Here is a 27,606-nt window from a genome sequence, read left to right on the forward strand (position 1 = left end):
TGTATCATATCCTCCTTGTCCATAACAACTGGTCGCCATGATGCAAATATTCAAGCCCATAAAATATCCCCATTAATCCTACTTCTTTTTAATATATAGCTCATCTCTTTGACCAAGTATTCATCAATTCCAGCAACATTTGTTTAGGTCAGCCTCCAGTTATATCTGACTACTACACTCTCTGAAGCACACTGTGGCATTTCCATGTGAAAAGTCTTTTAATGCAAGTAATTTCTCATGGTGAACAAATAACAGCCTGGTCGAAGTTCAAAGTAAATATATTATCAGAGTACATATATATCATTATTTGCCACCCCGAGATTCATTTTTGCAGTAGATAGAGAGAAATACAATAGAATCAATGAAAAACTACACATAAACAAAGATGGACAAACAGACAATGTGCAAAAGGTGACAAACTGTGCAAATACCAAAACAAAACCAATAATAGATGAAGAGATAACCAATTTAATATTGAGTTGTTGAGTCCTTGAAAATAAGTCCATAGGTTGTGGAATCAATTCAATGTTGAGGTGAGTAAAGTTATCCACTCCTGCTCAGGATTATCTTCTGACCAGTAAGTTTAATTAACACAGTTCAGCAATACCCTTCACCCTTATATAATTCATTTACAGGGATACAGAGTCGTGATTAATGAAAGCTCTCACTTAGACAATACTTGTGCCTCACAAAACCAGCACAAATTCAGATAACCTCTGGCTGATTAAGCATTAAACTCAAAAGGTCAAGCAACAAATTTTACTCAACAGTAGCTAATACAGTTGGTACAGCCAAAGTATAAAAGAGCTTCCTAATTATACCAATCACGTTTAACACCAAAGCGAGTTTGGATGCCATAGTAGCATAGTGATTTGCATGACACTATTGCAGCTTGATGTTTTCCAGAGTTCAAATCTTGCACCTTCTGTAAGGAGTTTGTACAGTCTCCCCCGAACTGCATTGGTTTCCTCCCATTCTCCAAAGACGTACCGGTTAGTAGGTTAATTGCTCATTGTAAATTTTCCACTGATTAGGCTAGTGTTAAATATGTGGGTTGCTGGGTAGTGTGGATCATTGGGCCAGAAAGGCCTGTTCTGCACTGTATCTCTAAACAAATAAATAAAATTTGGCAAAGCGAGTACAAAGAAGAATGGAGACATAGGAGGCTTTGATGAGCAAACAATTTATATTATTTGACAGCATCTAACTCATTCTTATTTCAGTGAATTTATGTCAGCTGTCATGTTTTCATTACTGAGTTACTGGGAAAGGTTGAATACGTGTAGGAGAATGAGGGAAGATTTGATAGAGGTATACAAAATTATGAACAGTATAGATCAGGTAAATGCAAGCAGGATTTTTTCTGAGATTGGGTGAGATGAGAACTAAAGATCATGGGTTAATAGTGAAAGGTTAACCTGCAGGAGGAATTCCTCTCAGAGAGTGTTGAGTGTGTGAAATAAGCTGCTAGTGGAATTGATAGATCTGAATTTGATTTGGATAGGTACATGGATGACAGACACATGAAGGGCTATGGTCCAGGTGCAGGCTGATGGGTCAAGGTAGCCCAATAGTTCAATGTAGACTAGGTGGGCCAAAAAGCATATTTCTATGATGTAGTGTCTATGGTTCTATGACTTATAGAGCTAAATTCACCAAAAATCACATTCAAAACACACCACCCCTAAAAAGAGGAAAGCTTTATTGCACAGTTCAGGTTTAACCATTGCATTTTGGTGAATTACAAGTATACACTTTTTTTGCCACCTTTACCACATGTAGAAGAGACCAATGTTGAAAAGAATTCACCTCAAGAACACTGAAATGCAATTTTTAACTGAGTAAAAACAAGAGTTTAAAAACAGTAGTGACTTGGAGGTCTGGCATACCTTTAAAAATAATTTACTAACCCAGGGGCTGGAGAATTAATTCATGTAAGAAAAAAATCCCCTCACTGAAAATATTCAAGCAAAACAAATACATATGTTCTATCATTAGAAGAGAGGATTACAAACTTGTAGAGTTTAGTTGCTGTTTTCAAAGTGTTCTTTATGAATACATAAAAGATCTTTTTCCCCCAATATAAAGACTTCTCAATGTACATCAATAGTCCTGCACAAAAAAAATAGTTGGATTCCCTTGCTATGCACTAGTCTACAAGTAGCCAAGGCCACCAAATTCAGAATGATCCTCAGGAACAGTTTATAATATGCACAGACTCATAACTATATTTGCCCTCTGGCAAGAGGAAGCAGCATCTTATTCAGCCACAGCACTTTCCCAATGTCTTACATAGACTGTTCCAAAATGGTTGTTTATTTTGCTGATCTGCATGACCCCGCATAAGATGTACATCAACTCCCCCAGATTTTTGAGGGGCAGGAAGTGCTCGCCTAAACTGAATGTTTTCTAAAGAATGGACTTTACAATGAAGAGAAAACACTCCCAGGGCTTCCACTGCTTCTCCTAAACTAGCACTATGGATTCCACAATGCAGTTAATATGAGATAGATACAGTGCAGAAACCGACTCTTCAGCCCATCAAGTCTGCGCCAAACATCAACCACGCACCTCATATTAATGATCCCATTAGTCATATTTTTTTCTCCACATTTTCATCAACTCCCCTGAGATTCTACCACTTGCCCTAGTCCTTGCAACTTCAAATTCAGGAATCTGAATCAGACACTAAGTTCAAAGTAAATTTATTAACAAATTTTGTATTTGTCACCATATACCATCCTGAGATTCATTTTCCTGCAGGCATTCACAGTAGAACAAAAAAAAATACAATAGAATCAATGAAAAACTAAAAGACTAAAAACCAATGTGCAAAAGAAGATAATCTGTGCAATTAAAAATATAGATAGGCAGACAAGCTGTATTGTAGTCAACTTCAGATTTCTACAACATACATAGACTCAGAGTCCTGGACTATACATGTGTGTGACAGTATTTTACTGATATCTTATGCACTATATGTGCTTTGTATCATGTGTAACTATTGGTATAGTGTTTTGCACCTTGGCCCCAGAGTAACATTTTCATTTGGCTGCATTTACAAGTATTCATGTATGGTTGAATGAAAATTAAAATTGAATTTGAACTAGATGGATAGGTAGACAATACTGTGAACATGAATTGTTGAGTCCTTGAAAGTGACTCTATAGGTTATGGAGTTAATTCAGTGTTGGGGTGAGTAAAGTTATCCACTTTTCTTTTGCTCAGAGCAATAATGGGTATTGCCCATTTTTTTCCTTTCCTGCATATTTTTGACCAATGGCAAGAGCCCTTCAGGTCCCATTTCAATTAACTGAAACTAAATGATCACAGTAGGGGCTGATATTTTGAATCAGTAACAGAAAATATTGGAAGTGTGCAGGAGGTCTGTCAGTAGCTCAGAAGGAGAAACACAGTCAAAAGTAAATGTGTGCCAGTCAGTATCTTTTACCAATTAAGTGATGTGCTTGTTTACTTACACATTACTCTGAGGGACATTATGAATTTACTGTAGAAAGCATCATTTTTTTTAGAGATACAGAGTTAAATAGGCCCTTCTGGCCCAATTAGTTGCACCACCCAGCAACCCACTTATTAACACTCGCCTAATCACAGGACAATTTACAATGGCCAATTAACCTACTAACCAGTAGGTATTTGGACTGTGGAAGGCAATCGGAGCACCCAGGGAAAACCCACACAGTCACAAGGAAACATGGGCAGTAAAAAGCCTATTTAATAGTCCCACCAAAAATAATTCACTGCTCCGAGGAGCTAACAATGTAACTGAAGACAGTGAGTGGAAATACACGCGACTCAGCTCAAAATCTTCAAGACCCAAATTGACAAAGAACAACAGTGTCATATTCCAGCAATATGAAATAAGTTACAACTTTTAAACACTCTCTTCTTGAGCTTGCTAAATAGGTTACCTTTATGAAGCTCTCCTCTGGAGTTTCACTCGACTGTTCATCTTCTCCTTGCCTTGCAATCACTGTAGCTTTTGTTTGCTTTTCAATGTGACTCGTAAGCATGTGACAGGAAAGCTATGCTAACCCCCCAGGCACAATTTGATCAGCTGATAGAAACCAAAGGCTTCATATAATTTAAATTTCAGTGTAGTAAACACACTAGTTTATTAGGGCAATATTAGACCAGTAAACATGCACAAGTCCACTGTTCCAATGAATTTCTGGACAATAAATCACTTTCCAGGAATATATTTAAAACTAATTCGAGGAGGAATACTAATTTTTAATCCAGCAAAAAAAAATTTTGGAAACGTTTCACCTCTCAAGAATTCAAGGGAAATTAAATGTGCAAAGCAAAAGCTGAATCACAATTATTAGATTTTTATTACAGCAAAGCAATTTTGAGGTATGCTCTTCTCAGATTAAGTAAAATAAAACTGCACAGGGTAAATTTGGTATTTGCAGCAATCATGTTAAAATAAACAAAATTACTGTGCCCAGCTTCAGGTTGAACAAGCTTACTTCAAATACTCAATAGCTTTTAAAGCACCACATGGTTTCAATCATGTATTCCTTAGAGATCAGAGATGCTTTCCAGTGTGTTTCTTAAGTGCATGTCATTAACAGCAATCATAAATCAGATAGCTGCAAGAAATTAATATATTAAATGAATCAAAATATTATTTTCTCCTAATAATCCAAAAATTTTGCCTGTGCACACAGCTAAAAGAAATAAATGTACCATGTCTTTTAACAACAGCAAAAAAAAATCTGCTGCATGAAGCAAATTTTATGAGACTTCATAAGGCATCTGGCAACTAGCAGCTTATTATCGTGCATTTTGTTCCAGGGGATGAGGTGCCTGTGTTCATTTTAAGGCATCTAAGAGTTTTTGTTGTTCTATGAAAACAACTTACATCTACAGGTTGCAAAGTAATTATGAAATGCATGAATACAAGATTTAGATACAAAATCCCGTGGGCTCCAAGTCCAGGAACAGCAAAATCCGCTTTTATTTTATGATTGGAAAATGAATTTAAGATTTGTTTTCCTTTCCACAAAAGCTTCTCAATTTTAATTTCTACTGTGGGTTCAACAACAGAACTACGCTAAGTATGTCTGAATTTTTATGTGTACACATACCTATATTTCTTCCAGGTATTGAGATTCAAACATTATTTTATCTGGTTTCAATCCACAAGATGCAACAAAAGCTGTCTGGGAATGCCGTATGCATACCCAATTTAGAAAATTGCAGACTATATAGGGGATTTTCTAATGAAAACCTTTTCAATATTGAAGGTACAACTTCCCAACCAAAATTGAGCCAGTTCACGTGTGTATTACTTACAATGAAGAAAACCATAACGAAATATTTATTCAGCAAATGATTTACAGTAATCTCCTCTCCACTCAACATTTAAAAGCAGATGTGTGGTGTATAATCAACACCACATGAGCCCAAAAGCCCATCTATGTTTAAACTTGCGGCATTAACCCCAACCTTGAGGCAATGGGTAGCCCTGCTGCAAATTAGCCAATTATTTTGCTTCTGTAATGGACGTTTGGACCGAACAAATACACTATTTTCTTTTGAACCTGGAATACAATTTGTTACTTTAATTGTTGAAATTTGTTGTACTTTTAACCCAAGGGGAGCTTAATTTCAGTAAATCCTCTCATCGCATAAAAATAAACATCGAACGGAGAGCAGTATTGCAGTGACTTTCATAAGCTAAATCTATTTTACAGATCCAATACATTCAAACTAAATTGCTCAACAATATACAATGCAACTTCAGGCAAATTATAATTTTTGGAAACAATATCTGTCCCTAATTCAGGCTGCAACTAACACTGCAGAAATGGAGATGGCTGACAGTTTACTATTCAAACTGTGCAAACACATGCAGCAGTTAATGTTAGGCATTGCACACAACCTCCGCCAAACACATAAAAAAATGACCTTTTAATCATTCAAATTTTTACCCAAAAGGACTCATTAGGATTAAGTGCCTGCAATGCAAAACTGATTTTAATGGAAAACTTTTACCCTCTTGTAGTACAGACACACAGCTCGCTGCTAGTTCAATTAGCCTAAAGCAGAATTCAGAATTTTAAATATTCAAAACAGTCAAATCTTGGTTATACCGCTGAAAGCAAATTGTAAGTTAAGCCAACTGGCATTGTCTATTCAAAATCAGAATTTTTTCTCCCAAGATCAACTTTCATCTTGGATTTATAGAATTCGTTGAAATATTATTAAAAATAAACATTTATGGCATGTAACAGCACAGTAATGTGTCTCAGCAAAACAATAGGCAAAGTCACAACAGGTATGTGTGTTTACTAAATTAAGAATCGCTAGTCAGGACACAAGTGCAGGTCGACCTTCTATAATCTGGCACCACTGGGACCTGAGGAGTGCCGGATTAGTGAAAATGCCGAATTACAGAAGGATCACATTAAGCAACAGCTAACCGCTTCATCATACCTTTAAAAATATCAAAGGATTCAAAGGATCATTTAACGTCAGAGAAATGTGTACAATATACATTCTGAAATGCTTTTTCTTCGCAACCATCTACGAAAACAGAGGAATGCCCCAAAGAATGAATGACAGATAAACATTAGAACCCCTAAATTCCCCCCCCCACTTCCCTCCCTCCCGCGCGCAAGCGACAGCGAGCAACAATCCCCCTCCCCACCGGCAAAAAAAAAGAGCACCCACTACCAGCACTCAAGTGTGAGCTAAGCGATAGCAAAGACACAGACTCGCAGTTACCCCAAAGACTACGTCGCACTCGCAGTTACTGAGGGAATCCTCATTAGTTTCTTTTCCTCCGCTTAGTAATATGCTTAAATTCAGCGGGTCACCACGTCTGTTCTGAGGTCATAGGCAGAAGAGAACAGAGCGCCGGCCGGGCAACACCGGAGGGTACTGCGCGACTGCTGGCAGGCGGGCGAGAAGGTGGACCGACCCAGCACGCACCAGCTCCCCCACCGCTGGCAGGTGAGATGGGCAGGTGCCAGGCGGCCACGCCTCATGCAAATAGTATTAATACAGATGGCCCCTGTTTTCCAAACATTTGTTTTACGACACCTCGCTGTTACGAAAGACCTACATTAGTTACCTGTTTTCGCTACAGAAGGAGTTTTCACTGTTACGAAAAAAGGCAGCGTGTGAAAAAAGGCAGCGCACACCCAAACAGCCAAGCTCCTCCCCTGGAACTGCATTCTAGCCACCATTGCTTAAACACGTGCTTTATCTTCTCGATTTATTTTGTGCATCCGTTAGCAAGGTGAGTTCTAAGGTATCGGAAAAGCCTAAAAGAGCTCGTAAGGGTGTTACACTTAGCGTAAAACTAGACATAATTAAGCGTTTCGATCGTGGTGAATGAAGTAAGGACATTGTCCACAGGTTGAACTTGCCTGCGCCCACCATTCACACTATTTATATGTAGAGAGAAAGAATTTTGAAAGTTGCCAATGTTACTGTTGGTTCTGCCCGTAGCAAAGTGATCTCTCTCAGTCGGCATCCAATAATGGATAAAATGGAAAGTCTATTGTTTGAGTGGATTGATGGGTGTACAAAGCGTGGTGTTCTCTGTCCGCCAGAAAAAGCAGGATCTCCCAGTGGTCACACATTTTAATTCCATGTCCCATTCCCATTCTGATATGTCCATCCACGGCCTCCTCTACTGTAAAGATAAAGCCACACTCAGATTGGAGGAACAACACCTTATATTCCGTCTGGGTAGCCTCCAACCTGATGGCATGAACATTGACTTCTCAAACTTCCACTAATGCCCCACCTCCCCCTCGTACCCCATCCGTTATTTATTTATATACACACATTCTTTTTCTCTCTCTCCTTTTTCTCCCTCTGTCCCTCTCACTATACCACTTGCCCATCCTCTGGGCTTCCCCCTTGCCCCTTTTCTTTCTCCCTAGGCCTCCTGTCCCATGATCCTCTCATATCCCTTTTGCCAATCAACTGTCCAGTTCTTGGCTCCATCCCTCCCCCTCCTGTCTTCTCCTATCACTTCGGATCTCCCCCCCTCCCCCACCACTTTCAAATCTCTTACTAGCTGTTCTTTCAGTTAGTCCTGACGAAGGGTCTCAGCCCGAAACGTCGACTGTACCTCTTCCTAGAGATGTTGCCTGGCCTGCTGCGGTCACCAGCAACTTTTATGTGTGTTGCTTGAAATTCCAGCATCTGCAGATTTCCTCGTGTTTGCGTGGTGTTCCATTAAGTTTTCTTATACTTAAGGAGAAATCAGTCAGTCTTTTTAATAAGTTGAAACAGAAAGTACTGGACAATGATGATGATAGTGTTGCGAAAGTGGAATTTAAAGGTAGTCATGGGTGGTTTGATCGGTTTCTGAGGCGAGGAAAGCTTCTTAGTTTAACGTTTACTGGAGAGAGTGCTTTGGCCATTACTGAAGCTGCTGAAAAGTTCCCAGCTGAACTGAAGAAAATAATTTCAGAAGGTGGTTATTCATATAAGCAAGTGTGTAATTGTGACGAAACTGCAATTTATTGGAGTCTTCCCGATTCCAGTAAGTGAAACTACACTGTACATGCATTATTTCTACTTTATATAGGCTGTGTATTTTTATGTGTTGTTTGGTATGATTTGGCAGCTTCATAGCGTAAAGGTTACTGAAGAGAGTGTTTCTGCTGAGAGCGCTTGTGCCGTGTTTCCGCCGAGAGTGCTGCCATGAGATTTTTGCTGCCCTAGACAGTGCTGCAGAAAAGTATTTCTACTTTATATAGGCTGTGTATTTATCATATCATTCCTGCTTTTACTATATGTTACTGTTATTTTAGGTTTTAGGTGTTATTTGGCATGATTTTCTAGGTTACTTTTTGGGTCTGGGAACGCTCAAAAATTTTTCCCATATTAATAAATGGTAATTGCTTATTCACTTTACTACATTCCGGCTTACGAACCGTTTCATAGGAACGCTTTGCCTTTCAGATAGCGAGGGAAACCTGTAAATGCAGGAAAACAAGCAGGAATCGCCTGTCTGTGCTTACAAGAGCACACCAACACGTTAACAAATCTAGCACAACCAAAACAATGCGCAGCAGATTGGTATGGTGGCCCGGAAAATTTGAAATCAGTGCAGATTATCGAAGGAATCAGATTACAGGTAGTGGGGTTAGTGAAAGTCGACCTGTACAATATTAAATTTAATACAGGCAATCCATTGGACTCCATCCATTGATATAAATATAATCTGAACAGTCTAGTAGGTGGGAAAAAGAGCACTATCATTAGTGCTGGAAACTTGTGATACATGTGGGTCCTACCACTGATCATTCAGTCACCTTAGAGATCCTAAAGGCTCTGTAACTGGTTTTATGGGCATTGCCAGCCATACTGGATGTGACCAACCAAAACAGACGGTCTTTGTTGATAATGGCTCCACTTGCTAACAGAGTACAAGAAGCAAAATTTGTTTTATTTGCTCCTGTTTATTACACTAAGGATTCGGCTGAATAATCAACTGTCAATTCCAGAAACAACCTCAAATAGACTATTTTATCCGATCATGTATATCTAACCCTGTTCATCCCATCTCAATATTTCTCTTCTCCTTCTCAGGGATAATGCTTCATTACTCATTGTTCTTTTCAAATCAGATAGAACACTTTTTATGAATAAAATTGTAAGATACTATCTGCTATTTGCATTTTAACTACAGTACTTCAGTTATTCTGCAAAAAATGCACTCAATTTGATCATACTCGTAAGAGATTCTGCAGATGGTGGAAATCCAGAGTAACACACACAAAACGATGGAGGCAATATCTACAGTAAGGAGTAAACAGTCGATGCTCCAGGCTGAGACCCTTCACATCGACCCTTTACATGCTACCTAACCTGCTGAGTTACTCCAGCATTTTGAACGTTTTACACTCAGTTTAATCAGCAAAAGACCATCACCACCGTAAAATTCCTGAAGAGCCCACACAAGCAGGGTGACAAAAAAGTCAATAATGTAGAACCAATTATCAAACTTAATTTTTATGATGGTGAATGGATTATTAGTTTGAAATTCTTTTGCAAACTGATTAGAATAAGTGTTAAAAGGCGCCTAACCTCTTATTATTTTGTCACCACATAACACTCAGTACAAAATAATGTATTTTCAATTATGCTTTGGTCTAAGAATTTAACAATCTAAATTACATGAGAATTAGCTTTAGCACAAACAATCACTAAATTTAAACTTGAAACAGAAGACTGTAGATGTTGGAAATCTGGAGCAACACAAAGGAGCTGGAGGAATGCAGCAGGCCAGGCAGTATCTATGGAGGGAAATAGACAATTGTGGCCAAGATCCTTCATTGGACTGGAGTGTCTCAACAACAAATGTCAACTCTCTATTTCCTTCATAGATGCCTGATCACTGAGTTCCTCCAGCAATGAATTCCAGATTCACCACCCTCTGGCTAAAGAAATTCCTCTTCATCTCCATTATAAATGGACATTCCTCTATTCTGAGACTGTGCCCTCTGATCCTACACTCCCCCACCATAGAAAATATCTTCTCCGCATCCACTCCATCTAGGCCTTTCAACATTTGATAGGTTTCAATGAGATCCCTCCTTCGTTCTTTAAAATTCCAGTGAGTAAAGGCCCAGAGCCATTAATAGCTCCTCATATGATAAGCCTTTCATTCCCGGAATCATTCTCCTGAGCCTCCTCTGGACTCTCTCCAATGTCAGTACATCCCTTCGTAAATAAGGGGCCCAAAACTATTCACATACTCCAGGTGAGGCCTCACAGGTGCCTTATAAGGCTTCAGCATCACATCCTTGCTTTTATATTCTAGTCCTCTCGAAATGAATGCAAACATTGTATTTGCCTTCCTCACCCCCGAATCAACCTGCAAATTAACCTTTAGGGAATCCTGTATAAGGACTCCCAACCCCCTTTGAACCTTTGATTTCTGAACTTTCTCCCCATTTAGAAAGTAGACTATGCCTTTACTCCTTCTACCACAGTGCATGACATACACTTTCCAACACTGTATTCCATTTGTCACTTCTTTGCCCATTCTCTGAATCAGTCCAAGGTCTTCTGCAGCTTCACTGCTTCCTCTACAATACCTGCCCCTCCACCTATCTTCATATCGTCCACAAACTTGGCCACAAAGCCATCAATTCTATCATCCAAATCAATGACATAAAACATAAAAAGGTGTCCCAACACTGACCACAGTGGACCCCAGTCGACCCCAGTCACCGACCAGAAAAGGCTCCATTTATTCCTGCTCTTTGCCTCCTGCCAATCAGCTCCATCCATGCTAGTATCTTTCCTGTAATACCATGGGCTCTTATCTTGCTAAGCAACTTCATGTGTGGTACCTTGCCAAAGGCCTTCTGGAAATCCAAGTACACAACATCCACTGATTCTGCTTTGTCTATCCTGCTTGTCATTTCCTCTAAGAATTCTAACAGATTTGTCAGGTAAGATTTTCCCTTAAAGAAACCATGCTGACTTTGGCCTATTTTATCATGTGCCTCCAAGTACCCCAAAACTACACTCTTAACAATTGATTCCAACATCTACTCAACCACTGAGGTCAGGCTAACTGGCCTATAATTTCCTTTCTTCTGCCTCCCTCCCTTCTTGAAGAGTAGAATGACACTAGCAATTTTCCAGTCCTCTGGAACCATTCCAGAATCTAGTGATTCTTGAAAGATCATTACTAATGTCTCAATCATCTTTTCAGCTACCCCTTTCAGAACCTGGGGTGTACTCCAACTGGTCCAGGTAACTTATCTACCTTCACACTTTGCAGTTTCCCAAGAACCTTCTCCTAAGTAACAGTAACTGCACTCACACTTCCAGCATACTGCTAGTGTCTTCCACAATGAAGACTGATGCAGAATACTTATTCAGTTCATTCACCATTTCTTTGACCCCATTACTACCTCCCCAACATCATTTTCCAGCAGTCCAATATCTACTCTCTCCGCTCTTTTACTGAAAAAACTTCAACCTGAAAAAACTTTTGGTATCCTCTTTGATATTCTTGAAAGCTTACCTTTATATTTCATCTTTTCCCTCTTTATAACTTTTGTTGTTGCCATCTCAAACAAAATAACCAGTCCTGATGAAGGGTCTTGGCCTGAAACATCAACTATACTTTTTTTCATAGATGCTGCCTCACCTGCTGAGTTCTCCAGCATTTTGTGTGGTAGTTGCCTTCTGTTGTTTATTTTCCAAAAGTTCCCCAATCCTCTAACTTCCCTCTAATTTTTGCTCAATTATATGCCTTTACTTGCTGTTACATTGCCTTTGATTTCCCTTGTCAGCTATGGTTGCATCATCCTGCCTTCAGAATTGCTCCCAGGAACTCCAGACATTACTGCTCTGCCATCATTCCTGCTAGTGTCCCCTTAGTCAACTTTGGCCTTCTCCTCTCTCATGCCTCTGTAATTCCCTTTACTCTATGGTAATACTGATACATCTGACCTTAGAATTCTCCATCTCAAATTGCAGGGTGAATTCTATCAATTTATGATCACTGTCTCCTAATGGTTCTTTTACCTTAAGCTTCCTAATCAAATCTCAGACATTACAAAACACTCAATCTAGAATTGCTGTTCCCCTAGTGAGCTCAACCACAAGCTGCTCTAAAAAGCCATCCTGTAGGCATTCTACAAATTCTTTCTCTTGGGATCCAACAACATGATTTCCCCAATCTAGCTACACACTGAAATCCCCAATGACTATCATAATATTGCCCTTTTGATGTGCCTTTTCTATCTCCTGTTGTAATTTGCAGTTCATGTCCTGGCTACTGATCGGAGGCCTATAGAAAATTATCATCAGAATCTTTTTACCCTTGTAGTTTCTCAACTCTACCCACAAGGATTCTAATCATCAAAGAGCTACTCAAACTAATGGTTCTTTCCAACCGTGGCCTACAGACCTGCAGGCCTTCAAATACACATCTAAATACAGCTGAAGTTTGGTGAACATTATTTTTTCCCTCAACCTGCTTCATTCCAAACAAAAAACAACCTCAGCCTATCCAATCAATCCTCATCACCAGAATTTTTCAATTCTGGCAACATCTTCATAAATCTTCTCTGCACCCACTCCAGTGTAATGACATCTCTTCTGTAATGTGTGCACGAGGTGCCATCCGACAAGCCTAAATAACCTCATTGCTTTTGTGTTCTTCCTCGCTCTCTGCTCCCAGAGGAAGGTGCCTGTGTTTGACCTCTGCAGTTCATTTCACACGTGTTTCTGGTTACCCCTCTGTTTTGTTGCTATTTTGATCAGGGCGAACTGGCTCTGCAGCCTATGAATTGAACTGAACTAAACATTCCTAGATTGTTTCAATTACTCTGTGGTTTGATGTATTATATTCTCTGTTTTTCCCTTCTTTACCGTTTGTATGATTTGTTCTTTTTTTTTTGCACATTAGATGTTTGATGCATTACTTGAACAGGTTCCATGGTGTTTGTTTCATGGGAAGCTGAATCTCAGGGTTGTATACTACATACATACTTTAATAACAAATGTACTTTGAACTTTGAAAAAAAGCACCCCACTTTCTTTTTAACCAACTGATTTGTCCTGTTTTGCTGAGCATAAAAACCAAGAAAAAAATTACAATACAGGTTCCATTTGAAATCAGAGCATATTGTATTCCAAGGGTCCTCTGCTCATCTATACTTCTCTTTGTCCGCTCATTTATTGCATATCCCCTTGCCTTATTGCAGCTTCCCAAATACAATATGTTGCACCACACTGAATGAAATTGCATTTGCTACATTTCTGCCCAATTGACCAAACTATCCAAATGCTGCTGAAATAGATGTGATTAAGCTAGAGGGAGTGCAGAAAAGATTGACAAGAATGAAACCAGGACTGGAGTTAATGAGATGAGGCTGGGTAGGCTGGGATTATTTTCCCTGGAGCAAATTAGGCTAAGGGATGACATTATACAAGTTAATAAAATAACAAGGAGATAGGCAAAGTGAAAGGCCACAGTCTTTCGCCCAGGATAGGAAAATCTGAACTGGAGCGCATGGGTTTAAGGTGAAAACGGTAAGATTCAAAAGGGAAGCAAGGGACCAAGCGGCTAGTTTTTCCACACAGAGGATAGTGGGTATTTGGAACCAGTGGTAGAGTTGGATACATTTAAAGAGAAAAGACTGAAAAGATTAGCTTTATTTGTCACATGAACATCAAAACACACAGTGAAATGTGTTGTTTACATCAAATCAAATCAGCAAGGATTGGGCTGGGTAAGTGTCGCCATGCTTCTGATGTCAACATAGCATCCCGACAACTGACTAACCCTAACCATATGTCTTTGGAATGTGGGAAGAAACCAAAGCACCCTGAAGAAACCCACATGGTCACAGGAAACGTGTGTAAATTCCTTACAGACAGCAACAGGAATCAAACCCCAATATAATGGCTGGCAATGTAAAGTGTTACAAAAACCACTACACTACCATGTTGCCCTAAGTATAAAAGGAATTTAGGCAGGCACCTGGATAGGAAAGATGGATATGGACCAAATGCGGGCAAACAGGATCAGCTCAGGAAGGCAACTTGGTTGGCATGGATGAATTGGGTTAAAGAGCCTGTTCCTGTGCTGTACAACGCTTGGTGACTCTACGATTCTTACAACACTTGGTGACTCTATGATTCTTACAAAACTTGGTCATGAAGAAAAGGAACATCATCTGCAAACTTCAATAGCCCTATATTTAATTCTAAATTGTTAACTACTACATCAAAAAGCAAAGGACAGAGTACAAAGCCTTGCAGAACCCCTCTGCTTTCTACCAGTGAATAATTTTTTGGATTCAATCTGTCACCCTTTGTTTCACTTTCCCAATTGTACATTCGATTCCTAAATAGACATTGAATCTTTGGACACCATCTTACTTTTTTTGAAAATATACAGCATTTCTGTTTTTGCATGTTTTAAAAAATCTGTTCAATATATGTATACTGTAATTGATTTATTTATTTACCTTTTTATTTTATTTACTTTTTTTTCTCTCTCTGCTAGATTGTGTATTGCATTGAACTGCTGCTGCTAAGTTAACAAATTTCACGTCACATGCCGGTGATAATGAACCTAATTCTGATTCTATGCAAAGCTTTAGAAAGTTTTCTGCGATCCACATAGACAACATCAAATACATTGCCTCTATCAATCTTCCTTGCTATCTTCCCAAATAAAAATATAGTGGTTGGTCAGATACAACTACTCCTTAACTGATCCAAGCTAACTACTCTTGATTAATTTGATTTTCTAAAGGAAGGTTTTTAATTCTTTGAGTTTTCACCATATACAGGCAATTCACTTTTAGTGCTCATCAAACGCAGTTAAGCAGTTACCAGTTTTAAAAGTCAAAGTAAATTTATTATCCAAGTATATGCATGTCACTGTATACTACCTTGGGATTCAGTTTTCTTGGAAGCATTTACATGAACCTAAAGAAATTATGAAAAAGTATGCATAAACAAATCTGACAAACGATGTGCTAAAGAAGACAAATTGTGCAAATAAAAAGTTAAATAAATAATATTGAGAACATGTGCCGTAAAGTCCTTGAAAATGAGCCCATAGGTGATGGAATCTGTTCAAAGTTGAGCTAACTGAAGTTATTCACGCTGGTTCAGGAGCCTGATGATTGTCAGTCAAGCAAGGAAATTTGAATTGTTTTCCTTTGCTGAGATCAAAATTTAAACCATGGATTTGTTCAAGATTTCTCAGCATGACCTTTTTATTTTAGCATAAATGTTATAATACTGTCTCTAACAATATTTCACACAACAGCAGTTTAACAATGAAACATAAATTGGAAGCATTTTTTAGGAAAGCAACTTCATTTCTTTAGGTGATAAACTGGAGCTAAGATCCACACCTTATAAGAAAGACATAACTGTAAAAAAAATTAGAGATCAATCCAAAAATAGATTGGCATTTTTCGCAATGTGCTGGAAAGAAAACCAACATATACACAGCAACCTGAGGTTGCAAGCTGTTCGCACATTAGTCACAAATCACAAAAAAAAAGGAAAGACATATTAAAGTCAGACTAATGGTTTGATGTGAAATCACCTAGGTTTGTTATGAAAGGTCACGCCATTCAACTACTAACAAGAAGTGAACATACTCTCTCCACTTCTACAATAGAAGTGCAATCTCCAGACCAAGAACTTGAATACAGTTTCAAACAATTTATTTCTACTTCAGTAACATTACTCTTTTATTTTTGTTAATATTTCTAACAGTACCAATAATGAGACATATTCTGTAGTTCTGCAATGACCATTTCCTTTCCTACAGACATAGCTGCAATTTTACCTAAATTAACGAAGTCACCAGCAACAATAACCCTCTTCCTTTCAGGCAACTGATATTTTGTTTCTTTTTCTCTGTTGAACAGAGAACATCCAAAAAGAGTGGATTCCGGTTAACAGTTCATCAAGGAAGCCTCTTGGGACAACTCCTGAAGGACAAAAACTTACTAAAAAATTGCTGGGATATTTAGGACACTACACTGTTTAATTGGGACAGGAGACTGTTGTCGGTTTCTAACTAGCATCAGGCGATGCACTTGTGTGGTCATTTTACACTGCATTGTACTTAGAGCGAACAGTTCTTAAACAGCGTCAGTTGCGTGGGTTTGTGTTCAAAAAGCAGTGATTTTTGTCAGATAGTTAGTGAGAAATAAGCAGTAAGACAACTCAGAACTGTTTGCTAACTGTGGTTTCAAGCATTCAAGCTTGGAAATGCCTGAAACAGCCAGGAATGAAAATGAAATCATTTCACCACTTCAACAAGTTAGAAACTACAAAGAATTTGAAAGTACCAACAATCATCTTGAATGTTACGATGAAAATGAAGATTTAGAGAATGCAATCATCAAGAGCATTGTATGAAGGCAAACCATCATCTATATTAGGTATCTGCCTGACTTCGTTCACTTACAGACAATCGAAAGAACATGGCAGCATACACTAGATTAATTCTTCCATCGATAACTATTAGGAAATAATACACACTTTTATAGTACTGTAGTAGTACTGATAGTGTTCTAATTTGTTCTGTTTGTCATTTAAATACATAAATTATTACTTAGTTAATACCTCTTTAACTATTTCCATGATGTCTTGGCTAATTGGGGCAGCCACTTCACTGGGCCAAAATGTATTGGCTCTGATGCATCCCAGTTAACCTAGAAACCACTGTATTTCCATTGAAAAATAAATAAGACACTAAACCAGAATTACAATTTATATTAACATTTTCGACAACAAATCTGCATCAGCGAGTCATTCAGACTTAAAATGAATGACCTAAACGTGTTTTAATTTAGTACTGGAAAAAAGATCTACACAAAGATGAACTAGCTTGGGAATGACAAACTTGTTGTGGACAGTCTGGAGGGTTGTCAGAAGTTACAGCAGGGTATCGATACGCTGCAGAACTGGGCTGAGAAGTGGCTGAGACTTTAACACACATAACTGTGAAGTGGTTCATTTCGGTAAGTCAAATTTGAAGATAGAATATAATATTCATGGTAAGACATTAGGCAATGTGGAGTATCTGAGAGATCTTGGGGTCTGTATCCAGAGGACACGCAAACTGCTGCGCGGGTTGACTGTGTTGTTAAGGCGGCGCATGATGTGATGGCCCTCATCAACCATGGGACTGAGTTCAAGAGCTGTGAGGCAATGCTAGAGCTATATAAGACCTTAGTTAGATCCTACCTGGAGTACTGTGTTCACCTCACTACAGGAAGGATGTGGACACTATAGAGAGAGTGCAGAGGAGATTTACAAGAATGTTGCATGGATTGGAGAGCCTGCCTTATGAGAATAGGTTGAGTTAACGTGGCCTTTTCTCCTTGGAATGGCGGAGGATAAGAGATGACCTGAAAGGCGTATACAAGGTGATGAAAGACATTGATCGTGTGGATAGCCAGAGGTTTTTTCCCCATAGTGAAAAGGCTAACACAAGGGGGCATAGTTTTAAATGCTTGAAAGTAGGTACAAGAGGGATGTCAGAGGTAAGTTTTTCCCACACAGAGAGTAGTGGGTGGTGGAAGGCACTGCCAACAATGATGGATACATTAGGGTCTTTTAAGACACTCTTACACAGGTACATGGAGCTAAGAAAAATAGAGGGCTATGAGGTTGGAAATTCTAGGCAGTTTCTAGAAAAAGTTACATGGTCAGCACAACATTATGGGCCAAAGGGTCTGTAATGTGCTGTAGACTTCTATTTTCTATGAATCCATCTACATGGTAAACACAAGAGATCCTATAGTTACTGGACGTCATGAGGAACAGACACAAAATGCTGGAGGAACGTAGCAGATCTGGCAGCATCTATGGAGAGGAATAAATAGTCAATGCTTCAGACCAGGCCCACCAATCCAAATAAAGGGTCTCACCCCGAAACATTAAATGTTTATTCCTCTCCATAGATGCGCTCTGACCTGCTGAGTTCCTCAAGCACTTAGTGTGTGTTGCATTGCAAGACAGTCTGTGGCTTTGAAGAGCACTTGTCCAAGTAACTGACGATGGCTGGCTCTTTGCTTCCAAAGATCAAGAGGGTAGCAGAGTCCTCTGGAGAAACAGCACAATCATTGGTGACTGTAGAGGCCAATTCTGGATCTGTAGCCTCTGGAGCAGTGGGAACACGGGAACAGCTGGGATGTGGGCACTTGGGTAGTAGGATCCTTCCTGCATCTTGTCTTCTCTTCAGCAGTTGCTTTTCTGGATTCCTCAAAATTCTTGGATCAGCCTTCACCAGCAGTCTCTGTCACAAGCCAGCTGCTGCCACTCATTGACCTTGATATTTGCCTGAGAGAGCTGCTGCTTAAATTGGTCTTTGCACCACTTGCATGGGGCACCACGATCTCTCATACCCTGAGAGAGTTTTCTGTAGAGTTCTGCTTTCGGTAACCTGAAGTTGTCCATGTGAGACACGTGGCCTGACAGCGAAAGATTCTCTGGCCTCGATGGTCCAAATAACTAACTGTAGTATAAAGACCATTGAGCAGTTTTGGAAGATATTTCAATTACACTTGATCCTATCCTCATCTGACCTCTATACAAATCCTCCCTCAAGTCCTGATAACTGCCTGGGATTCAGAGAGGGCATTCTCACTGAATTATCATTGTTCCTGCTCACTGTTCTGATGTCCATGATATACAATGATACAATAGATCAAATTACTCCCGTGGGTGCTGATTTTTTAGAAAGTGGAACATCACTTCAAACACCACATCCAACATGGCAAATGATAACATTTGACACTTCCTGTACACACAAATTAATTAACTTTTTCTTAAAGAATACACCATACCAGCCCAACATAGTGGTCTAGGCTTTCACTTTATTTGGATGTAACTGATAATGTAAACCTAAGCAGAATTGCAAAAATTAAGATTACAAAGTATAGCATTACGATGTTATGACAGTCATTTCACACTGCAGTAGATGGACCAAGTTAAACAAGTGTGCTATCGTACACCAGGAAAATCCAAGAACATAACAACTAACTGATCCAAATTGTGTACGTTATCAAAATACAAAATAAAAATGATCAAAGTACATATTTAAGTTACCACATAATAGCTTGAGATTCATTTTCTTGCAGGCATATACAGTAAAATAAAGAAATACAACAGAATTTACAAAAAAAACATATAAATAAAAACTGAAAAACAACCAACATGCAAAAAAAAAGGCAAATTACACAAGTAAAAATACTGCGATCACCAGTTGAAAAGAGTCCTTGAAAGCAAGTCTGTAGGTTGTCGAATCAGCTCAGTTGTGGTGTGAAGTTATCCACACCAGTTTAGATGATTGAAGGGTATTAACTTCCTGAACCTGGTGGCGTGGAACCCAAGACCTCTGCACCTCCTGCCTGATGGTAGTAGCAAGAAAAAGCATGACCTAGATGGTGGGGATCTTTGACGATGGATGTTCCTTGTAGATATGCTTTATGCTGAGGTGGGCTTGGCCTGTGAAGGACTTGCCTGTACCCACTGCTTTTTGTAGGCCCTTTTGTTCCTGAGCATTAGTGCTTCCATACCAGGTCGCAATGCAACCAATACAACACAATGTTATCAGCAGACTTAGAGCATCAGAACTGTACTAAGCAACAAAATCATAGATGTAAAGTGAGTAAAGTTGGGGGATAAGCACGCAGTCTTGTGATGCAATTGAGCTGATGGCAAGTGTGGAGGAGACGTTGTTGCCAATTCATACTGACTGGAGTCTGCCAGTGAGGAAATTGAGGATCCGGTTGCACAGGGAGGTATCAAAGCCAAATCTTGGACCTTAGTGACAAGTTTTATCTTCAAGGGGATGATAGCGCTGAATACTTAACTATAATCAATGAAGAGCATCCTGAGGTATGCATCTGTATCATCCAGAATAAGTGAAGAACATCAGTTAAGACACTCATAAGGCTCAACACCATTCAAGGCAAACCAGCCACTTGACTGGTTCCTATTTCTGCACTATTAACTCTGTTCATCACTGGCACTGCAGTGTCTTGCCAAGATTGTTCTAACACCTCTTAGATTCACAATCTCCATCAAGCAGAAGATGTAGAGAACACGATGACTTTCGTTTTTCTCTCCAAATCACACCCCACAATGACTGGAAAGAATAGGTCATTCCTGATCTTGCTATCAAAATCTACTTCCTATAAATAGATTCAAAAGGAATTATTCCTCATTTAAAAGTGCAAGAAGGTTTCTAGCTTCTAATTAAACTAATTGGAATAGATGGATGCGACTATGGATTAATATTTTATCCAAAAGTATTTGACTCTAAGTTGTAAACTCTACAACTGAGGAAGAAAAGGACTCTCAACTTATCCATTATGATATTTTGACAAAAGATGCTGGCAATCTGAAATATAAACAGAAATGCTCATTATGCTTACAAACCTAAATCACCAGAATAAAATTCTGTAAATCTCTGAAAGTACGCATGAAGCTATTACATTAGCCAGCATTGGGTGTCCATCTTTTCACACTTACTAGTATGATTTGCATTAATGTGATAGTTAAACATGAGAACTGCTCATTGAGACAATAATTGAGACGATAAGAATTTTCAGGCATAGTAAATTGGGTAACATTTACATTCCAGCGAGATGAAGAGACCTGCACTACTGCTAACTGAATACCTTTAGATACTGTTCAATTCTTTAGGGCCAAATCTGATTTCAGTTAGGAAAGGGCTTTTTTTAAAATGAAAATTCGGACTAGTGCCTCTTGATCAGACCTTTAAATGAAGTTGTGTCTTAAGTATCACCATAATGGAAGGTTTGAATTCACTAAAAACATACAAATGATTGAATTTTAAGTTTCTTCTCATGGTGTATTTAGTGCAATAGAACTGCACAGTAAACACATTGTATAAACTGGCTGTGAGACTAATGAATACTTTAACAGCACTAGGACAGCAAACTGTTTACCGTTTACCTGTGCTGTGCAGTTTACATGCATTCTGAGTTACATTTTATTAATTATTTGTAGTAATATTTTGTTTTATGTGCTCTGCTTGATATACAGCGCCTATAAAAAAACTATTCACCCCCCCCCCGCCCTTGGAAGTTTTCATATTTTGTTGCTTTACAACGTTGAATCACAGTGGATATAATTTGGCTTTTTTGACATTATGATAGACAGAAAAAGAACTTTTGTGTCGAATTGAAAACGTCTTTACAAAGTGATCTAAATTAATTATAAATATAAAACACGAAATAATTGATTGCTTAAGTATTCACACCCCACCCCCGCTTTAATATGACATGCCAAATCATCACTGGTGCAGCCATTTGGTTTCAGAAGTCACACAATGGAGATCTGGTTTTGGAGAGGCCTGTCAAGTTGTTTCAATTGATTGTAGTAAATAAACACCCGTATCTGGAAGGTCCAACTGCTGGTAAGTCAGTATCCTGGCAAAAACTACATCATGAAGACAAAAGAACACTCCAAGCAACTACGCAAAAAAGTTATTGAAAAGCAGAAGTCAGGAGATGAATACAAGAAAATTTCCAAGACTCTGAATATCCCTTGGAGTACAGTTGGGCACATCATCAAAAACACCACCCCTACCGAGAAGCATGATTGTGAAGGTAAAGGGTAAAATGAATGCAGCAAAATACAAGGAAATCCTGGAGGAAACCTGATGCAGTCTGCAAGAGAACTGCAACTTGGGAGAAGATTTGTTTTCCAGCAAGATAATGACCCCAGGCATAAAGTCACAGTTACATAGGAATGGCTTAAAAGAACAAAGTTAATGTCCTGGAGTGGCCAAGTCAAGTCCAGACCTCAATCCAATTGAGAATTTATGGCTGGACTTGAAAAGGGTTGTTCACTCACAATGCCCATGCAATCTAACAGAGCTTGAGCAGTTTTGTAAAGAAGAACGGGGGAAAATTGCAGCCTCCAGATGTGCGAAGCTAATAGAGACCTATCCACACAGACTCAAGGCTGTAATTGCTGCCAAAGGTGCACCGACTAAATAATGATTGAAGGGGATGAATACTTATGCAATCATTTATTTTGAGTCTTATATTTATAAGTAATTTAGATCACTTTGTAAAGGTCTGTTTTCACTTTGACATGAGTCTTTTTCTGTTGATCAATGTCAAAAACGACAGATTAAATCAACTGTTATTTGATGTTGTAAAACAATAAAACATGAAAACTTCCAAGGAGGGTGAACACTTTTTATAGGTATTCGTTGCTTTGTGGGTGCACCATGGTCCAGTGGAACATCGTTCTGTTTGGTTATATATATGTACAGTCAGATGACAATAAACTTGAACTCGAACTAACTTCCTCCAATATTTAACTAACTCCTACTTCAATGAAAACATGACAGCAGATTAAGAAAAAAAACTTCTCTAGGAAACAAGTGTTCACCATTTAAAAGGTTAAAGCTCCGCCTAATTTAGTAACCCAAGCATTTCCATTACAAATAAATGCGGTACACAGCTTTTGCATATTTAGTAATTTATAAAACCTACCAGATTACAAAGAAGTAAACATCACTCAGGAATTATCCTTTGATGAGCTTCAGACGAACATCAGCTTACTACTTTTCATTGTTGACTTGTACTATTTGATATAAACCATATAATCTTGTTTGCACATACAAGATAGAGACTGGTCGTGATCATTTCTACTGTATGCACAAATGGCCTGGGTTTAAGCCAATCTGTTACAAAAGAGGATAGCTGCTGGATATAAGAAAATAATGAGGTCCACTGGAATACTAATGAGTATCAACACAATCACTACTGACAAGATAAATCATGCAGAAAATGCACATATTTCTCAAAAATAATAAACCTGACTTGAAGCATGATTGACCATAAACCGCCAGTCAACCAGGATATCCTGTTAGAGACTACATATCCACAACAAATAAGGTACTTCCAGCACAAAAACTACACAATAAATTTAACTCCTTTGTAGATTTATGCAACCTACCTACACAGTTAAAAGTCATAATTCAGTACAAGCTTCCAACTGGGTTCTAACTCACCACACAAGTAGATGGGGAGATAAAGGTGGCATATAGTATGCTTGTCTTCAGTGGTTGGGGCGTATGAGTACAAGAGACGGAAAGTGTTTTTTGGATCTATATATTAAACCTGGTTAGGTCATACTGGGATGTTGTATACAATTCTGGCCACCCTATTATAGGAAAGGTATAGAGTTTTGGTATTGTGATTAGATGATATAGCTAAAGGCGAGGGTGAACAAACATGGGTCGCTTTCTCTGTAGCTTAGAAGCTGAGGGGAGATCTGATAGAAGTTTATAAAATTATGAGTGCCACAGATAACATGGAAAGTCAGAATCTTTATCCTCAGGCAAGAATCTTAAATACTAGAAGGCATGTACTTAAAGTAAAAGGTGAAGAGTTAAAGGAGATATGCAGGGCAACTGGTAGGTAGGTGCTTGGAAAGGACTGCCAGGGAGAACAGTTGCAACAGATATGATGGTGGCACTTAAAGAAGCTGTGGATGGCACATAAATGTGCAGAGAATGGTTGGAAATGGATCATGACAGCAAAAGAGAATTAGTTTAATTCAGCATTGCATTCAGCGCAGAAGTTGTAGGCTGAAGGGCCTGTTCCTGGGCTGTACTGTTCTGTTAACTCTTTCAAACAGCCTGTTACCAATTCTATTTCTCTTGCGTCAACAAACACAAAATGCTAGAGGTCAGGCAACATCTGAGGGGAATTAAGCAATCAACATTTCAGGCAGAGACCCTTCATCAGGAATAGAAAGGAAGTGGGCTGAAGCTAGCCATAGATGCCACCTAACCTGCTTGAGTTCCACCAGTATTTTGTGTTTGGATTTCCAGCATCTGATGAATCTCTTGTGTTTATTCCTTACAATCATGCATTACTCATGAGGAAAAATCCCTCAATCTCTTTAAAAATATCTTTACAATTAAAATTGAATACTATAATAAAAATCATCTGAAAAAACAGCTGAAGCTTAAAATAATTAGCCAGATATTTGAACTTTTTCACTTCTTTTTTATACATTTTCAGCACCAATAATGGACCCCTCATTGAACTGCAACTTGACAGTAGTAGATGATTTTATGGTATCCCATCCAATTGCCCATTATTGACAACAGCTTTAAAGTATAATCTTAAATTAAATTCATAAACAAAAACAAAAATCACCCTCAATTCTACCTACAAATCCAAAAACCATGTTGGAAGTGAACTGCCAATATCACTGGGTCTTCCTAGCTGACAAGAGGACATGAAACAAACTACAAACAGGTTACTGACAAATCTGTTGAGATCAGCTAACTGAGCAAGGACTGAAAATTTAATTCTGCACCTGACCTACAAAGTATGAGGGAAAGGGACCGTTATTTTGTATTGCGTGCAGTTCTGGTTGCCTCACTACAGGAAACAAGCAATTAAGCTAAAGAGGGTATAGAAAAAAAATCACAAAGATGTCGGTGGGATTGGAGGACTCTACCTATAAAGAGAGACCGGATATGCTGGGACTGTTTTTACTGGAGAAAAGAAAGCTGAGAGGTGATCTTATAGAGGTCTATAAGAGGAGCATAGGATGGTCAGTATTTACCTCAGACAGTGAAATCGAAAACTGAAGGGCATGGGTTTAAAGAGAGAGGGGAAAGATTTAAAGGGGACCAAGTTTTTCCACATGGAGGTTGGTGAGTATGTGGAGCAACCTGCCAGAGAAAGTGGTGGAGGTGAGTACAATTACAACATTAAAAAACAGTTGGACATGGACAAGAAATGCGAGGGATAAAGACCAAATGCACACAATTGGGACTAGCTCAGGTGAGCATCTTGGTCAGCATGAATGAGATGGGCCAAAGTGCCTGTTTCTGTGCTGTATAACTCTATGACTTAATAAGTTAACCAGCCATCAATCAACAACTGGAAATCAATTTGAGAATGAACTGCAACCACATCAACATCTAATAGGTCATAAGTATCGTTCAATGTCATGCTGAAATACTGTATACTTTATGTGCCAAAGAGTAGAACTTTTTAAATCTGTTTAAAACTAATCCAAGGAGCTGGAAATCAAACAGGCAATTTAGCTTTTCCCACAGAAGAGCAAGAACAATTCTAAGTGCAGTACTGAATTTAAAATAATCTTATCAAGGCCTGTACAAATGGAATCCATCAAGTGATCCAGTAATGAAGATAGTTAATACTCATTTTGTGCCTTCAAAACTTAAAACTCTAATGAGCATCGAGCATGCATGAATAGTTCTCTTGGTAAACAGATGATTAGGTCAGAAAGTCAGTAAGCTCTGTGGAGCATAAGAAAAGCTGGTAGGTGCTAGGAACAATCCAGATAAAAATTAACTGTGAAGGAAGGATGGAAGAAAACAGCAGACAGAAGAAAAATTGTTCTCTAGCATTCCTATAGTGCATAAACAAAAGAGATTCTGCAGATGCTGGAAATCCTGACTAATACACACAAAATGCTGGTGCAACTCATCAGGTCAGGCAGAATCTATAGAAAGTAATAAACAGTCGATGTTTCTGATGAAGTGTCTCAGCCTGAAACATTGCCTGTTCATTCCTCTCCATAAAACTTGCTAAGTTCCTCAAGCATTTTGTGTGTGTGTTCCTTCAGTGCATTTTATGAACATTGAACACAACAGTAAATAGGTCAATTGGGATGTATCCCACTTATGCCTCTAACCATCCACCCCACCACCTTCTTTATAATTTACTAATTACAATCAATACTCAGGTAACAAATACTAAAAGGGAGGGAACATTAGTCAAAGTTCAAAATAATTTTTTTTTAATCAAGGTACATATATGTCACCATATACAACTCTGAGTTTCATAATTTTGTGGATATAATCGATAAATCCATAATAAAGTAATCATGATCATTGACCACTCTTACGTCAAGTATGATTCTTCTCCTGGTGGTTGATCTGGTCACTTGTGGGTCTTGAGATAACTGAAGAGGCCAACCCATGATCCAAAAGTCCTATTGCAGTGCAGGTCATTCTAGTGGTAGTGGATGTTGCTGGTTGGGCCTTTCTCAGTCTCTCCTTACATTGAAGCCGCCTAGTCTCAGCGGCATGATGATATTCTTCAAGCTGTGCATTCCTCTCATAGACAGTCCTTCTCCAGCTTTCACCATCCCGTGCTAATTTCTCCTATTCATTTAGGTTGATGTGACACTTTCCTCAGGTGGGTCTTGATATTGTCCTTTAATCACTTTTTCTGTCCTCCAGGAGTGTGCTTTGCATTGTTGAGATAGCCAGATTTGTTTAGGGAGGCAGGAGTCAGGCATACAGATGATGTGTCTAACCCATTGCCATTGGTGTTGGGTCATATGGAGTTAATGTTAGCTTCCTCCCGATGCTGAATTTAGTATGTATGTTCTTCCAGCTAACTCGCAGAATCTTTCAGAGATATCTTTGATGTCAGATTTTTAGGGATTTTATGTGCCATGACTCCGCTCCATATAGCAAGGAGGGAAGGACTATAGCTTTATAGACCAGAAGCTTAGTGTTGGTCTTAATATCTCGATCTTCAAAAACCCCCTTTAACAGCCTTGCAAAAGCTCCACTCACACTGCCTATCCTGCGATTTATTTCAAGGTCAATGTTGGCTCTTGAAGATAGAAGGCTGCCAAGATGTGGGGACATGATCAGTGTTCTCCAGAGGGATGGTGTCAACTTGGATGGTTGGAGGTTTAGGAGTTTTATCTGGATCAGGTTGGTACAGGACCTGGGTTTTCTTGATGTTTAGATCAAGTCCCAGGAGCTTGTATGCTCTAGCAAAAGCATCCATTATACACTGCAGATCCTCTTCAGAGTGAGCTACGATGGCATTGTCGTCTGCATATTGGAGCTCCATGATGGAAGTAGCTGCACCTTGTGCTTTCCCTTGAACCTGTTGAGGTTAAACAGCAACCCCCCCCCCCCAACCTGTCCTATAGAGAATCTGGACACCCTGTGGGAGGTCTTGGCCTGCAAGGTGAAGAATGGTTGCAATGAAAATTGCAGACTGATGATTTGGGGTAATTATGCACTCCATTTTGATCCCAGCC

At 38.9% G+C, this 27,606-nt stretch overlaps 1 protein-coding gene across 3 annotated transcripts in view; it reads right to left on the reverse strand.

Moving 5' to 3' along the window:
* Window positions 1-27,606, reverse strand: part of rerea (arginine-glutamic acid dipeptide (RE) repeats a) — a 659,533-nt gene that overhangs the window by 516,031 nt on the left and 115,896 nt on the right. Inside the window, exon 1 of one of the 3 annotated variants that reach the window (XM_063033176.1) lies at window positions 3,933-3,948. The exons of the other annotated variants lie outside the window; for them this stretch is intronic. The gene's annotated coding sequence lies outside the window, so the exon portion shown is untranslated. Of the gene's footprint in view, window positions 1-3,932; window positions 3,949-27,606 lie in introns of those variants that run through there. 3 annotated transcript variants of the gene reach the window in all.

This window comes from Mobula hypostoma, chromosome 25 (genome assembly GCF_963921235.1).
Source record: "Mobula hypostoma chromosome 25, sMobHyp1.1, whole genome shotgun sequence".
Lineage (NCBI taxonomy): Eukaryota > Metazoa > Chordata > Chondrichthyes > Myliobatiformes > Myliobatidae > Mobula > Mobula hypostoma.